A 17,334-nucleotide genomic window follows, 5' to 3' on the forward strand; every position below is an offset into this window, starting at 1 on the left:
AAAGCATTACCCGATGTCTCACCGAAGCTTTTCCGACGCATTTCCTCGCTAGGATAGCACCGACAACATCATCAAACTTTAAAGTACTAGATCCAGAAACAGAGTTACTAATGGTCATTACTAAACGATTCCAACTTTCTAGTAATGAGCACAAGAATAACAGAGCTCTAAATTCATCATCAAAGTTTACCCCTACAGAACATAACTGACTTGTAACAGTATTAAAATCATTTAAATGGTTTGCAACAGATCCACCTTCCGACATCTTCATATTAAATAATTGTTTCATAAGAAATACCTTGTTTGAGGCCGAGGGTTTTTCATATAGTTTCTCCAATGCCTTAATCAAACCCTCTGTCGTTGTTTCCTTCGAAATGTTGAAGGCGACCGACGCTGCGAGGCACAATCGTACTATTGTGAGTGCCTTTCTATCGAGAACGTTACATTCTTCATCTATCATACCCGTCGGCATCTTTGTTTTTCCACCCAATGGTAGGTATAGATCTTTCTAATACAGATAATCTTCCATCTGCATCTTCCACAGCGAGAAGTTTTGGCTGTTAAATTTCTCAACCCTAAACTTACCATCTTCCACCATTGCTACCACTCGAACGAGGAACCCTTCTTTCCTGTGAGTGTATGAACCAAATAGACCTTCGGCTCGGATACCAATTGTTAGAATATTACATATTACGGAGCAATGGAACACATAAAATATTGCAAAAATATAAACACAGAAAACACATAAAACAAGAGAGACACAAATATACGTGGTTCACCCAATTTGGGCTATGTCCACCCCGCACAGCCAGTCCTTCTTTCTATTATCCAGCAAAATGAAGAGACGCAACCTACAGTAGATCCATGGTTTTCTCTCACAGTTTGACCTCTCTGCTTCTTGCTCAAAGAATACACATCTATTACACAGCCTCAAATACAATGCCCTCATACAAAGAGAGGGATTGCCTTCTAGGGAAAAAAACCCTAAACTAAACATAAGTTCTACCGTCAGATCATCCGTCCCCCCTGCACCCCCCCGCGTGGAGGGGTGTACAAACTTCCTGGGGTATACATTTGGCTGAAACAAAGACCTCTGAACAATCATGCTCCACACACAACAAAGGACTAGGAAATGATAGTTAGGGGTAGGGATCGGCTTAATAGTGATGTAGGAAGGTGTTTTAGGGTCTATGGGGTAAATTTTTGAATGATGACCTAGTGTAATGACAAAAAATTCTAAATGGTACCATAATATGATATGAAAAGAGGATTTTTTATCACTGATGGAAGGATGCAAATATTAACACTAACAATGTCATTGATTATGGGCAGTGTATGGTACCTAGATAGTGGATCTTCTTTCCATATGACTGGTAAGAAGGAGCTCTTCAGTGACTTGGAGGAGAAGGATATCTGAATTCATATCGAGATGGGTGATGACGTGAGGTATAATGCTATTAGGTTTGGTACAATTACCTTTCAGAGGGAGTCAAGTGCTCCCCTCACTTTGTGAGATGTTATGTATGTTCCTGGTTTGAAGAAGAACTTGGTATTTGTTTCCATGTTGGAGGATAGAGGCTATGATGTGATCTTTAGTAAGGGAAAGGCATTCCATTGTTACATAACCACAGGATGGGTAAAGAGGATAGGGATTCGAGTTAAGAATCCCTATAAGTTGGAGATCGAATATTGTGTTTCCTTGAGAACAAAAGTAAAGACGATGTAGATCGAGACATCAGTGAGTTGTGGCGTAGGTGATTGGGTCACTTGCATCATGGGGCTTTGAAAATCATGTAGAAAATTTCTACCTGTCTTACCAAAGGTACACTAGAGCAAGTTGATACACGCAAGGGGTGTAGTTTGGGAAAATACACCAAAGATTCCTTTCATGACAAAGACAGTTGAGCACAGACGATTCTTGATTGAGTCCATTCATATGTGTGTGGACCATTCTCGACAGCATCCATGGCCAAACACAGGTATTTACATTATATTTGTTGACATTTTTTCTCATAAACGATAGATCTTTTTTATGGAGAAGAAAGATCAAACTTTTGAAAAAAAAATTGAATTTAAAACATTGGTCAAGAAAGATACGGGCAGGAAGGTTAAAGATCTCAGGAGTGATAACAGTGGAGAGTATGTGTCAAATGAGTTTAAAAACTTTTGTGGGCTAGAATGGATTAAACGCGAGTTGATAGCACCCCATAACCCACAAAAAAATGGGGTTGATGAAAGGAAGGATAGAAGCATTGTAGGGGAACCACGGGCGATGTTGCATGATCATGGCTTACCACTACACTTGTGGGCTGAGGCATGCAACACAGTTGTTTATTTTCATAACAGAAACCCTCACTGGATTCTTAGGATGAGTACACTAGAAGAGGCTTTCTCAGGGAAGAGACCAGATGTTGGTCACTTAAGGATTTTTGGATCATCGGTATATTTCCATGTGACCAAATATGCACGAAAGAAGCTTGAGTCGAAAATAGACCAAATATGCACGAAAGAAGCTTGAGCCGACAATATAGATGGGGATATTTTTGGGGTACAATGATACACCTCACAATTATCGGGTGTGCCTATTGACCAATAGGATGACGGTGGTTTGCAGGGATGCAAATTCGATGAGGAGAAGACCATGAGATGTTCCCTTGAGAGGGGGATTCAACTACATGCGGTTGAGGAGCTTTTAGCTCCTAAGGAGGAGGAGACTCAGATTGATGTGGAGAAGCCACATGGAGAGGATCTGGGAGTGGAGGCGCCTACTCAGACAAAGTCTTCCAGAGATGGCAGAAAACGCACCAGAGAGGTTGACAGGTTATTACATGACGTGAGAGAGAATGTGGGAGTACCCACATCATAGCATAGGAAGAGTAGGTCACCTAAGAGGCACACTAGATACATGGTTGTTACGAGCAGATGTGTTGAGATAAATCCATCTTATTTTCAGGAGGCAGTGCAACAACCAGTTTGGGTTGATGCCATGGTGGAGGAGTATGACTCCATTGTTCCTAATAGTGTTTGGGATTAGGTCTCAAGACTGGAAGACAAGTCAATGGTGAGTTCTGATGGCTTTAAAAGGTAAAGCAAGCAGCAGTTGGTAGTGTGGAGAAGAATAAGGCCATGTTTGTGGCCTGAGGCTTTTCTCAGGTAGAGGTGATTGACAATGACGAGACCTTTGCTCTCATTGCAAGGTACTCATCAATTAGATCCATTTTGGCACTATCAGTGCAGATGGGTTGGAAGATACATTAGATGGATGTAAAGACATCCTTACTTAATGGCATGATTGAGGAAGAGGTGTATATTAAGAAGCTTGAAGGTTTTGAGACCTTTGTCTATGAGTCATATGTGTGCTGACTCAAGTGAGTGTTGTATGGGATAAAGCAAGCACCATGTGCTTGGTACATTAAGATCAATAGTTACTTCACCAAGTTGGGCTTCACCAAAAGTGAAACAGATGTGAACCTGCACCATATTGTGGTGGAAGATAAATTGTTGATTATTGTTTTATACGTCAACGATTTGATTCTAACAGGTGATGATAAGTCGATCAAGTATTGCAAGGAGGATCTTGCAAAAGAGTTTGAAATTAAGGACTTGGGGCCCATGCACTACTTTATAGGCATGGGAGTATGGCAAGGTGATGGGGAACTGCTTGTCTCTTAGGGAAAGTATGCCAATGAGATACTCAAGAGGTTCCACATGGAGAGCAGTAAACCCATGGAGACTCCTCTAGAGGGTAACTGGAGGAAAGAGGATGCTACTTAGGGTGAAGTAGTGGAAGCTATAGTTTACAGAGAGCTTGTGGGTTCACTCATGTATTTGGTGAACACACGACCGGACATGTGTTATGCAATTAACTAGCTTAGCCAAGCGATGGTTAGGCCTACCAAGATGTGTTGGAAGGTGACCAAGCATGTGTTGAGATACCTCAGAGGCACTACTCAGTATGGATTGTGGTACAGATGGACAGAGGGAGTGAAGATTCAAGACTTCACCAACGCATATTGAGTAGGGAGTCCATCCAACAAGAAGAGAAACTCAAGAGGCATCTTCAGTATTGGGTTAGTAGTTATTTATTGGTACAACAGGAAACAGAGATCGGTTGCACTCAGTTTAGCAGAAGTAGAGTACATGGCTGCTAGTCAAGCAACATGTGAGGCCATCTAGGTGAGAAAGATCTTGGTTGGTTTGTTTAGTCACCAGATGGATCCAACTGTGATTTACTGTGATAATCAGAGTTGTATCAAACTCTATGAAAATCTAGTTTTTCATGATTGATCCAAGCATATGTTGGACAGTTGGCATTGTCTAGATGGCAAGTGGCCTAGTGAAGGCATCTGCAAGTGTGTTGGAATTGATGTCAACAATCATGTTGAGGAAATGTTTTTGGAAGTTAGAATTGCCTAACTATTGGCAGGAGTGTTGGCATTGATGTCAACCAGACAAGCTTGGATGCTTATTACAACAGATGTTGCTAGTGATGGCTTAGGATGGAAGTACATGGTAGTTGCAGGCTTCATGCAAAGGATCACCATGGTGGGTGTGATTTCAGTTGTCCAAAGAGTCAAGGAGCAGAGGAATGGAAGATTTTTTGGAGAAATATTTGAGGTATCATATGGCCTCAAAGACTAACCAAACCCCCTCCATTGGAAATTTCTCTGGAAGAGATTTCCAATGATATGCGAAAGTCAAAAACTGGAATCATGTTTCAAAATTTATGATCTGCTGAAGTTCATGGTTTTGAAGCCTTAAGAAGGGAAGAATATCACATATTGGAGGTCTTCATATTAGCAATATCGAAGATTGACATATCAAAGGGTAGCAAAATCAGAGATCAGAATATCGAACGCTAAGCAAAATTAGCAATCACAGATCAGAGGCCAGTGATATCGGGAATCGCAGTTCAGAGGCCCAACGATATTGGAGATCGGAGATTAGAGGCCAAGTGATATCAAAAATGAGAAGATCAAAGGTATGCCATATCGGTGATCACACATCCGCGATAGTAGGCATATCAGCGATCGCAATCAGAGGTCAGCACACAGTGGTGTATCGACACATTGGCAATCAGAGGTCAGTGATCAAAGCATATCGGCGATCAAAGCATCGACTATATTGCATATTGGTGATGGGAAGATCAGATTCTAGCCATATCAATGTAGTCAGCATTCGCAACCCTGAAAGTATGCCATATCAAAGATCGGAGGATCGGAGGCTTGTAATATCGAAGATCGGTGATCGGAGGAGATCGACACATTGTTAGAATGGTGCGATATTGATAAAATTCCGATTGCGATTAGAAGCAGTCGGGAATGCTGAAAGAGAAAAAACAAAGGAATTCATTGCAAAAAAAGGTAGGTGAGGCTATTTCTCTCCTCTAGCAGGAAACATGGCAGCATCTAGTGAGCTCTGATAAGGACACATGGCAACAGGTGGTGAGCTCTGATGTGGACACATGGCAGGATCTGGTTGGTTATGATAAGGCTAAGTGGTAGTTGATGTCAGCATGATGCGGCAGTATGGAAGGACATATGTCAGACGTATTTGACCATTTTGGGTGGTCAAATGGGCCATATCTAGGTGACACGTGTCACCACTCAGGGAGTGCCATGTGGCAATGATGACATCACATCAATGATCGCCGATTAGAGGTTTGTGATTGTTGGCACTTTGTTACATTATGGAAATCGTTGATAAGAGGGCTCTGATATAAGGGCTAGCACACAGTCACGAAGAGATTAAGAACCAAGGGCTAGGCTTGAACACAAAGGGCTATCGGTGATCAGTGATAGAAGGTTTGTGATTGTTGGCACATTGGTCACAAATGAAAATCACCGATAAAGGGGGATCCGATATGTGGCTAGCACATGGTCAAGAGGAAAATCAAAAAAGCAAGGGCACATTACGTTAACAAAGGAAGTGTATCCCATGGTAGGAGCATAAATGCTTAAGCACCAAGATGCTAAGCGACCGGTCACGGCCCTCGATCTGTGGTGAGATGTGTGCAGATAGGGCTAAGAGAAAGGAGCTCATAAATAAGAGATTGGCGATGGGAGGATTGTAGTTGTTGGCACATGGGAAACAATTGAAAAACGTTGATAAGGGGGCTCTGATGGTGTTAGCGCTTGGTTGTGAAACAAACAAGAAACCAAGGGTGCAGAGCTTTAACAAAGGAAAAATTCCTCCAACAAAATTCTGAAAGTCTTAGCACCTTAATGCTAAGCTCCTGGAAACAGCACCTGGTCCTATAATGGATATTCGATGAGGACCAAGTAGAAGGGGCTTGAAAATCGGAGGTCGAAAATTGGCAGATTGTAACATAGCAACACTGAGAAGTTGTGATGGAAAATGTCTAATAGAGTGGTACAAGGAGCATTGAAGGCATATGAGTCAGAAGTTTCAAGATTGAATGATCACAATGGAGTTGGTATTAGGAATGAATAGCGACTGTCAGATATTACTGGGTCAAAGGAAAAGACCACGATCTTAGGAAAATAATGATAGGTCTTCCATGAGGTGAGACAGGCTATTCATGTGATATGATGCACATCTCAGTGAGTTAAGTGGATAGATGGATCATCAGAAAGCTTTGAGACAAGGCAAAAAGGACAATGGTCTACAGAGAATTCATACTGAAGTATTGTGAAACCATGAATAAGCATGGAGAGCCTCAATGATGGGAGAGTTACAACATAGAGAGGACAATGACTGGTTTGAGTAAGTAGGTGGACTGAAAATTAATTCTCAATATGGAGAAAGAGTCAGGTGCTCATTCTCTAGTGAATGCGGTGGCAGAGACCAAGACCGACGCAGACAGCAGAGTGCAGGGCAATTCCGAGATACAATGCACAGTATGGACACAATATAGTGTGGCAGCATCGATCGAGGAGACAACAAAGGAACAAAACCTAGGAGATCAAATGAGCATTGGAGGGAATGTAGCATAGTTTCTTGAGATACAAGAGGAAAATGATTTTATTGTGTGCACTATTTTGAAAGGTTGAGAGAGAGCCAGTTTTGCTGAGAGAGGATGGCAGTGCCTAAGTAGAAGTAAAGAGACCCCGAGAGCAACACTCTGTGTGTGAGGCTAATGTTCTTGTGTGGTCTATGTGTAAAGGCCAATAGTTTCCTTTGTTGTAGGTGTAAGGCCTAAGGTTCCTGTGAGTCGCTTCGAGAAAGGCTGAGAGTCAAACCTACGTTGTGTGAAGGAAGGGGGAGAGCAGACTGTGTGTTGTGGAAAGCAGAGAGCCTGAGAGTTGAGTTCATGTTGCTGAAGGGTGCAAAGACAAAGAAGCATAGATGGTGATGAGCGACTATTGTTGAGCATATCAGTGAGTTGTTGAAGAGTGTTGCAGAGAGCTCCAAAGTGCAACAAAGTGAGCTAAGATCAAAGTTGTTATCAAGCAGAATGGTTGTCAAAATACAAAGGACATTCAGTTCCTATTTGAATATGGGTTGGTGCCTGCATACAGGAATTTGTTTCTTCCATCTCTAATAGAATTTTAGAAGGCTTGGGGATCAGCTCCTCCTGCAAGTTGGTTCTTGTAAAACTCCAAGGAACTAAAATTCAGTGCTTGCAACAAATCCATGAGGTCGGTGCCTCACATGGTTCTTCTAGTAAGTTGGACAGGTGTCTACAGAAAAGAAAGGAGTTGGTGCTTCCTGCTAGTTGGTGCTAGCAAACAATCAAAGGGAGTTGGTGCTTCTTATGAGAGGATGCTCACAAAAAGTATTGATGTAATAGAGTAGGTGCTCTTATTTACATCAATAACAAAAACAAGATTTGTGGTTTTTTCCTGAAAGGGTTTCCACGTGAAAACCTTATTTCTCATGTGTATGATGCTCATGGTGTATGCTTGATTGTTGTTTTCATATTTCTTCTCATTATATGTTGGTTGTCTAGTTTGAATTAGAAAAGTAAATAGGCATAAAAAGTAAAAATTAGCCTTAATATTGATTCACCCCCCTCTCGGTGTTATCATTGTTTCCAACAATTGGTATCGAGCCAAGTTCCTTTAGGAATAGCTTAATTACTAGAAGGTAGATCAAAGGGAATGGCTAATCCATCTTGGCTAACAACATAAGGAGTTCCATTCTTAAATGAATCAAAATATGAGCTCGACTATGAAGTCTGGGAGATTAGAATGGTGGAATATTTATTGTCCTTGAATGTTGACACTTGGCGCTTTGTTCATTATAGAGAAAAGAAAAACCAAAATGTAAAATCCAAGGAGGTCATCATGAGAGGGCTATCTAAGCTAGATGATGATAAGGTGAGGCATTGTAAGTCAGCAATGGAAGTGATGTATAGCCTGCAATGTCTACATAGTGGAGATAGCCATGTGGATCAGGAAGAGGTTGAGGAGCCATATTGCTCTAACAATAAATCAGAATGTGGGGAAGTTGTTTCTCATCACATTTCTATTGATGAGGAATAAATCTCAGAAGAGAGACCATGCTTCTCAGAAGGTATGCTATTGCCTTGTGATAAATGTAAAGAAATATTTCATTATCTATATTTTCATGTGAATCACTTGAAGATAGATATTGCCATGCCTCTAGTAGTTGTAATGAAGATAGACCCATTCTAGTTGCAATAGAAAATAAGGGATCCTTTGAAGGAGAAGAGAGTATATCCCTTGGAGAGAATAGTTGTATCACTGAAAGTGATGAATAGGGGATAACCCTTAGACCCGTGGAAGACTCCATGGACAAAGACATGGGATTATATCTCTGTGATAACTTAGTTAGAACCTATGATAGAGAAGAGAGGGATCTAAATGAAAAGACATTTTCTATAAAGAAATTGATATCTTCTCTAAAGGATATCAAGGTCCTATCACAGGAAAATCTCAAACAAGAGGAGCAAATGGAAGTTTATCAGCTTGATAATGATAAGTTGAGCAAAACAATAAATGAACTAAATCCTCAACAAGAAGAGGCTAGCAGACTAAATGTGATGTTAACCCATCAACTGATAGAAAATGAAGCTTGATGTGGGAGACTACAGAATGAGGTAGTCTCATTGAGACATGACTTAGAAAAGTCAAATAAAGAGGCATCTCAATATCATAAGCTCAAGGGAGTCAATGGTTCCAACAACAAAAAGGAAAGAAAGGTTGTTGGATATAAGCAACAACAAGAGAAGAGAAGGCAACAACAGAAGGCTAAGAATCAGTAGCAGCAATTGCAACAGAAGAAGGTGAGGTAGCTGCAAGGAAGAGTGCGTGATAGCAATGCTTTCTATCATAGAAGGCACAAGAAGAGACAGCAGAGGACCCCTCCTCCTTAACAACAAATCCTTCAGAGAAAAGGTAACTTCTTTGAAAAAAAGCCTTTTTATGGGTTTTGCTTTTCTTGCAATAATTTTGGACACAAAGTCATAGACTGTAGATGGCATGCAAGGAAACAAAATGTGTTGGGTAGCAACAACCCAAGAATTCACAAAAAGGTTGGGAGAAGGCATGTTGCCCATAATAGGAATTTTGACAAAAGTGTTTTCAAACGAAGTAACTCCTTTGCCCCATTATTATGCCAAATCAAATGCTACGATTGTGGCTAATTTGGGCAAAAGAGAGTTTGCTACAGAAATGAGAAGAAATAGAATGTTTTTTAGCATAAGCATGCAAATGTAGCAGCTCAAGGTTTGGGCAAGGACAGACAATGGAGTTGAGAAATATAGACTTGTTTTTAGTGCTCTGTTTCAAAAGAGAAAGATGACAAGAGGAGGAAGAAATCAAAAGAGTGATCCTCCTACTCTTCTAGTGGTCTCCTCTGAAAGGAAGAGAGGCTCCAAGTGGATTTGGGTGAAGAAAGATGAGTTAAAAGAATTTTTTCCTCTACCCAAGTGCAGCCGAGAGGAATCCCAAATAGGGGAAAAGAAGAAGCTAAAGAATAATGCTTCTATCATAGATCGACCTCTAAAGGTTTGGAGGAAGGAGGAGGATGATCTGTGTGAAAATTCCTAGATATAACAACCTTAGGAATCCTACTACAACCAACTGAATCTACTTCTACTAGATTGTAAATTAGGTTACAAACTTATTTCAGATTTCTTCATGAAATATCGAAGAAAATTACTGAAGTATCCTACACCAATTAAATATCATTCTAAAACATAGAAACTAAGAAAGGAAAATAGAAACACATTAAACACAGTTATTTTTGGACAAAATTCCCCGGAAAAATCCAATGCGGGAAAACCGGTGTAGCAGCTCTAAAAGTTTATTATTATTAAGTAGTAGAAATATCTGAATACATCACAGAATACCTCACAGGGTTATTCAGTTACAAATAGAAATACTGGAAGAAGCTTTGTGAGTTTTACCTCACACAATCACTAAGAAATCCTTGCTGATCCAACCCCAAACTGACTGCACCTCGACTTTTCTGGTTGCCTCTACGAAGTGTCTGCGCCAGCCCAGCATCAAGCTCTCAGGGTGTTATGTCACTTCTCTGGCTGGTCTATCTACTTCCTAGGATATTTGATTTATTCCTCTCGATCTCACACCCTGGCTCCCATCTTCTGAAAATTGAATTCCTCTGCAGAATTCAGACTCCTCTCTCTCCCTCTGCGTTGGTTCTACGTGGCCCTTCTGCCCCTGCGTCAGCCTTTGCATCAAGTCTTCTGGATCACTTACTGCCTCTCTTTGTTGATGTATCTTCGGCTAAGAACCTCTCTCTCTGGAAGCTTCTATCCTTGCCCCTCAAGTGCAAGAGATTTCTTCAATCGATTTTTCCTCCTTAGAACTTCTCACTTAAGAAAATCAATTTTCTCAATCTCTCTATTTGTTTTCCAAATGACCCTCAAGCCCCTTCTTAATGCTTCCTGTTGGACAACCATCGACTTAGATTACATCTTAATCAAAGGCTCAAATCATTTTGGCTTGATCTGCTGATTTTTCTAGAATTTTAACCCCTAATTAGATTAATACCCATTAATATTTTTCCTTTTACATTTAAGAGCACCATTAAGAATATTAATTATTTTAATAAAATCACTTCTGGGTGGAATTTCCCAAAATCTTGGTTCTTTGGAATACCTGTGCCCAAACCTTCTTGAAAATTTTGATATTTAGAGAACATTCGATGCTACCCCAAATCAGCACTTCATCTTAGTGAGGAATGTGCTCTAGCAATACAGTGCTACTGCATAATGCTCTGACTCTGAAACATAGTCCCTACGTTGTTAATGCCTAACATGTTTTCCATCTACCACAACGTTGGTTTTGCTACTGTATTGTTACCTTTGACACTACAACTGTCAATGCTACATGTGTACTATATCTCCCTCTCAAACATTGCATCTATTATGCTACTAGCACTGCCACTACTAACACTACATCCATACTACAACTCAGTTTCTGAGAGAAGCAATTAAAAACACCCAAAACTAGATAAGTATCTAGTGGATAAACCTCAGTGCTGAAATCCCGACTATTGTTAGTCCCATGCTCTCTTATGAAACAACTACACTGTTGAAGCTCTGTAATATACCTCCTTGCATTGTTGCCTCTCTGCTCTGTGCTACTCATATTTTTGCACTACTAATCACTGCATCTGTCGAATCAACACTCCATGGAATCAACTAAAACTCCACCATCCCGTTACTACTAATCATGGGCTCCCCTAGCAAGGTGATGATCCAAGAGGTGGGCTCCTCAAGGATCCTGCCCATCTGTAGCTCTATCGAACTACAACTCTATATCAGCCCACTTCCCTACTACAGGTATCTTGGTTGTCATGGCAAACTCCTCCTCCTGTTCGATATTTGCGGCTACAACCTTAGGATCATGCTTCTCATCCTTGTCCTTTTTCTTCAAAGGACACTGGGATGCATAGTGGCCCATCTCGCCACATCTGAATCACATCATCTTGGATACATCCTTCTTTTGTCTCTATTTCCCCTATTGTCCCTTCGATGCAAGGTTTGTGTTATCCTCCTCCTTTACTTTGGGCTTTGACCCATTGTTGTTGCTTATCCTATCAATTTTGACCTTGATCAGGCATCTTCTCAGCTCTTCTTGTTTCATAGCTGCCCACATCTCGTCCCAATTTGGCAATGCTGCTCTGCACAGGATACTCTGGACAAAGATTTGCCACTCATCCGAGATGGAATTTAGAGCCAATCTAACTAACTCTGAATCTTGAGGTGTATGTCTCGCATATGACAGCTCATCACGGGTCTCCTTCAGTTTTGTGAGGAACGAATCCACACGTTCTCCCTTCTGCATCTAAGAAGATCTCAACTTTTGTTCTAAGTACATCTTCTACTACTACGAATATCCCTAATACGATGTTTCCAAGGCATACCACATCTCCTTAGCGGTTCCTTTGCTTGGAACGTGGCACACCACATGATTCTTGACTCCATCCAAGATCATCCTCTTCACCTTATCCATCTCAGCTTTGTACTTCTTCAACAAATCTTCATCCACTGGGACAACTACCACATTATCAACATACGCCTTGAGGGCATGCTCATCTAGAAGAAAATTCATTCTAACCTTCCAGATGGTATAGTTGGAAGCCCCGTCCAACCTGTCCTGATCCCTCAAGCCATTGATTGCCATATCCTGCAAAAAATTTCAAACAACTCCTTCTTTCTCCCTAATGTGTAGCTCGAAAGATAATTCACGCACTCGCTGATGGATTTGGTAAGTTGTTTCTCCTCTGTTTCTCATAAATTGAGGAATGTTAATTTCATGGACAAGAAATCACTGAGGAAGTATTCCCTCACTATGTGATCTGCTTCTTCCCTCTAACGACTTTTCTACCTAGCACTTAGCTTGCACAAAATGTGTCCCTCTAGCTCTGCGTGGCTCTACATAGCTCCCTCTGCCTTGGCAAGTTTTTGATCTGGCAGTCTTACCTCTCTTTCGACTCACTCAGAGAGAGACACCCATGAAAATATGGCCCTCCTGGCTAGAGCTGCACAATCCCTTAGGGGATTCGAACTATTTCTTGTTGCAGCATGTTGGCCCTTGCTTTAGTGTTATATCTTCCCTTCCCTGTTTCACATTAGCACCTCTAATACCAGGTGAAAATTCCTAGATATAACAATCTCAAGAATACTACTGCAACCAACTAAATCTACTTCTCCTAGATTGTAAATTAGGTTACAAACTTATTTCAGATTTCTTCACGACATATCGAACCAAATTACTAAAGTAGCCTACACCAATTAAATATGATTCTGAAACATAGAAACTGAGCAAGGAAAATAGAAACACATAGGACAAAATTGTTTTTGGACAAAAGTCCCTGGAGAAACCCAATGCAGGAAAATCAATGCAGTAGCTCTGAGGGTTTATTATTATTAAGAAGTAGAAAAATATGAATACATCACTGAATACCTCACAGGGTTACTCAATTATAGAGAGAAATATTGGTAGAAGCTTTGTTAGTTTTATCTCACACAAACACTGAGAAATCATGGCTGATCCAGCCCCAAACTGACTGCCCCGGGCTTTTCTGCTGCCTCTATGAAGTGTCTACATCAGACCAGCGTCAAGCTCTCTATGTGCTGCATCACTTCTCTGGCCAGTCTATCTACTGCCCAGGAGATTCGATTTCTGCCTCTCGGTCTCACACCCCATCTCACGACTTCTGAAAATAAAATTCCTCTCCAGAATTTAGACTCCTCTCTCTCCCTCTACGTTGGTTCTGCGTGGCCCTTCTGGCCCTATGTCAACCTCTGCGTCAAGGCTTCTGGATCATTTACTACCTCTCTCTACTCATGTATCTATGGCTGCTAATATCTCTCTCCGGAAGCTGCTATCCCTGCCCCTCAATTGCAAGAGATTTCTTCAATCAATTTTTCCTCCTAAGAACTTCTCACTTCAGAAAATCGATTTTCTCAATCTCTCTGTGTGTTTTACAAATCACCCTCAAGCCCCTTTTTATATATTCTTTTTGGACAACCAACGGCGTAGATTACAGCTTAATCAAAGGCTCATATGTTTTGGCTTGATCCGTGGCGTTTTCTAGAAGTTTCACCCCTTATTAGATTAATGTCCATTAATATTTAAATTTCCCTAAGTTTAGACTTAGGAACTCCATTAAAAATATTAATTCTTTTAATAAAATCACTTTTGGGTGGAATTTCACAGAACTCTTTTTGGGTTCTTTGGAATACCAGTGCCCAAGCCTCCCTACAAAATTTTAGGCTTAACACACGTTCGATGCTACCCCAAATCAACACTAAGGGGGATTAGATCCTCTGTTTCTCTTCAGTGAAGGAAGAGAAGGGCCTCAAGTGATCCAGATTTAAGCAGGAACGCAACAAATTACAGAGATAACCATATACACAAAGATGCAGCGGAAATAATACTTCATTTCATTAATGGAAAATACTGACATATGCTTACAAACAGAAATGGCAATAAACTAGCTAGGGCGATGGTAGCTTATCTCTGAGAAGAGATGTGATGGCTACATGCCTCTGAACTGTTCTGAACTGTATTACAATGAGGCTCGAAGGCCTATTTATTGTTGAGAAACAATGGAAAACCCTTCACATACCGAAACCTAACCCTAGAAGATGAAACGCCAAATTGTGGGCCCCGTTTGGGTAAATTGGTACATCAATTTCCCGGGGTCGTAACTTTGGCATACGATCTTCGTTTGACGCGTACGTCGCCCCAGAATTCCAAAAAAACGTCGTTTAGGGCCTCAAAACGGCTCCGGAAGTTCAGGACCCGAAAAACTGCTAAAAATAGTAAACTGTGCTACAATTAAGGAAACTGAAAATGCTGAGAAAGACAATGGTGGGGGTCCAGGTGGACCTGGCAGGTGGCCACCAATATCCACCTGGATCATCAAGGGAGGTTGAATAAGTCAGATGTAGGAGGCCATGAAGAATGAATAGAAAGGTGCATCTAATGGATGAAGGTGGACTACAACCATCATGAGGAGTACACAACAATATCTTTTGTTGTAGGAAGAAGATGGGCTACAATGGAAGTGTGGAGGGACATGAAGCTCACATTCATGTCAGGTCCACAAGATCAGTCCCCACACAGAGGCAAGGAATATTTGCAGGAGATCAAGGAGCATTGGCTCAGGGGGAGTTGCTTTGATAAACCAGTAGTAGGCAACAATGGGCAACCTCATAAAGGAAGATTACTTAGAAAATTAAAGGTTTGCATCTTTGGCAAAATACTCTTATTTCATTTAAGTTGTAAGTTTGATAATGTATAATAGTCTTGTGTTCAAGAAACACAATTGGTGTAATATTTTTCATGTCCCGTAACCATAAGTTGGTACCGCTATGTCAATTGGTTGTGTTGGGCTCATGTTGAGTAGACCTTGCGTGCAAATGGAAATTTCTTTTTGAGAAAGAAATAGTAGAGTTTGGTTGGTACATTGTTCCATTTGTATCATTTCTTTTGATGCAATTAGTATGAGATGTGAAGCAATCCCTATTATAGGATAATGATTTGAAGGGGAGAGCAACCATAAGGTGTCCAAAACTAGAAGGACAAAGAAGAGGCAATATATGTTCAAGGGGAGCATATCACATATGCCCAGTTTATGGAGCAACAACAGTGACAACCCTAGTAGAGATGTCTGTGAAGCCGAAGTCAAATCTCAACAGCTAAACTCTAGTCCTCATAGTAGGTGATTGCATGGGGAAAGAAAGGACTCTTGTAACCCCTTGTCGTTGATGTCAAAGAGGGGGGGAGGATTTTTGTGGAGTACCTGTGACGGCTGGTGTAGAAGAAAGCAGGCCATTGGTGTCTCATGCAATGAGATGTGTGGATGTATCTTAAGTTTTTGCCATCACTTGAGGAGAAGGATGGAATGGTTCCATTAATGCCAAAGGGGGAGATTGTTAGAAAGTTGGCATTTTTTGGATGGCTAGTGGCCTAGTGAAGGCATCTGCAAGTGTGTTGGCATTGATGTCAACAGTCATAGTCGGGACATGTGTTGGGCAGTTGGCATTTCCTAACTATTGGCAGGAGTGTTGGCATTGATGTCAAGCATACAAGATTGGATTATTATTGCATCATATGTTGGTAGTGATGGCTCAGGATGGAAGTCCATTGTAGTTGCAGGCTTCATGCAAATGATCACCATGGTGGGTGTGATTTCAGTTGTCCGCAGAGTCAAGGACCAGAATAATTGCAGCGAGTTTTGGAGCCATAATTGAAGTATAATATGCGCTCAAAGACTAATTGTACACCCTCCATTGGAAAGTTCTCTAGAAGAGCTTTCCAATGATAGGTGGAAGTCCAAAAATGGACTCGTGGTTCAAAAGTTATGACCTGGTTAAGTTCATGGTTTTGAAGCCTTAAGCAAGGAAGAATATTGCATACCGGACGTCTACACATTAGCGATATCAGAGATCCGAAAATCAGAGGGAAGTGAAATAGGATATTGGAAGATTGGAGGCCAAGCGAAATTGAAAATCGCATATCGGAGAGTAGCGATATCGGCAATCATAGTTCAGAGGCCCAGCGATATCGAAGATTAGATATTGGAGGCCTAGCGATATCGACAATCAGAAGATTGGAGGCATGCCATATCAGCGATCACACATTGGAAACGCCAGACATATCAGCGATCGCAATCGAAGGTCGGTACACAGTGGTGTATCAACGCATTAGTAGTCGAATGTCAACGATCCAAGCATATCGGCGATCACAACATCGGGTGTATTGCATATAAATGATTGCAAGATGAGAGTCCAGCCATATCGGCACAATCAATGTTCACAACTCCGAAAGTGTGCCATGTCAGAGATCAGAGGATCAGAGGCTTGTAATATTGGAGATCGATGATAAGAGGAAATCGACACATTGTTAAAATGTTGTGATATTGATAGAACAATGATTGCAATTAGAATCCACCGGAAATTACGAAAGAGAAACAATAAGGAATTCATCACAAAATACAGTTAGGCGAGGTCATTTCTCTCTCCTCTAGTAGGACATATGTCAGTGTCTGGTGAGCTCCTATAAGGACACATGGAAGAAATTGGTGAGCTCCAATGAGGAAAAATGGTAGGATCTGATTGGTTCTTATAAGTCCAAGTGGCAGCTAACGTCGGCATGATTTGGGGTTACAGAAGGACATGTGTTAGGCGTATTTGACCACTTTGGCTGGCCAAATGGGTCATATCTAGGTGACACGTGTCACCACTCAAGGAGTGTCATGTGGCAGTGATGACATCACATCGGCAATCAACGATCAGAGGTTTGTGATGGTTTGCAGTTGGTCACAATATGGAAATCGCCGAGAAGAGGGCTCTGATATAAGGGTTGGCACACGGTTGCAGAGAGGTTAGGAACCAATGGTTAGGGATGAATACAAAGGGCTAGT

The sequence above is a fragment of the Pinus tabuliformis genome, chromosome 7, assembly GCF_031772625.1.
Source record: "Pinus tabuliformis cultivar Carrire ecotype Pingquan chromosome 7, CPIR1, whole genome shotgun sequence".
NCBI lineage: Eukaryota > Viridiplantae > Streptophyta > Pinopsida > Pinales > Pinaceae > Pinus > Pinus tabuliformis.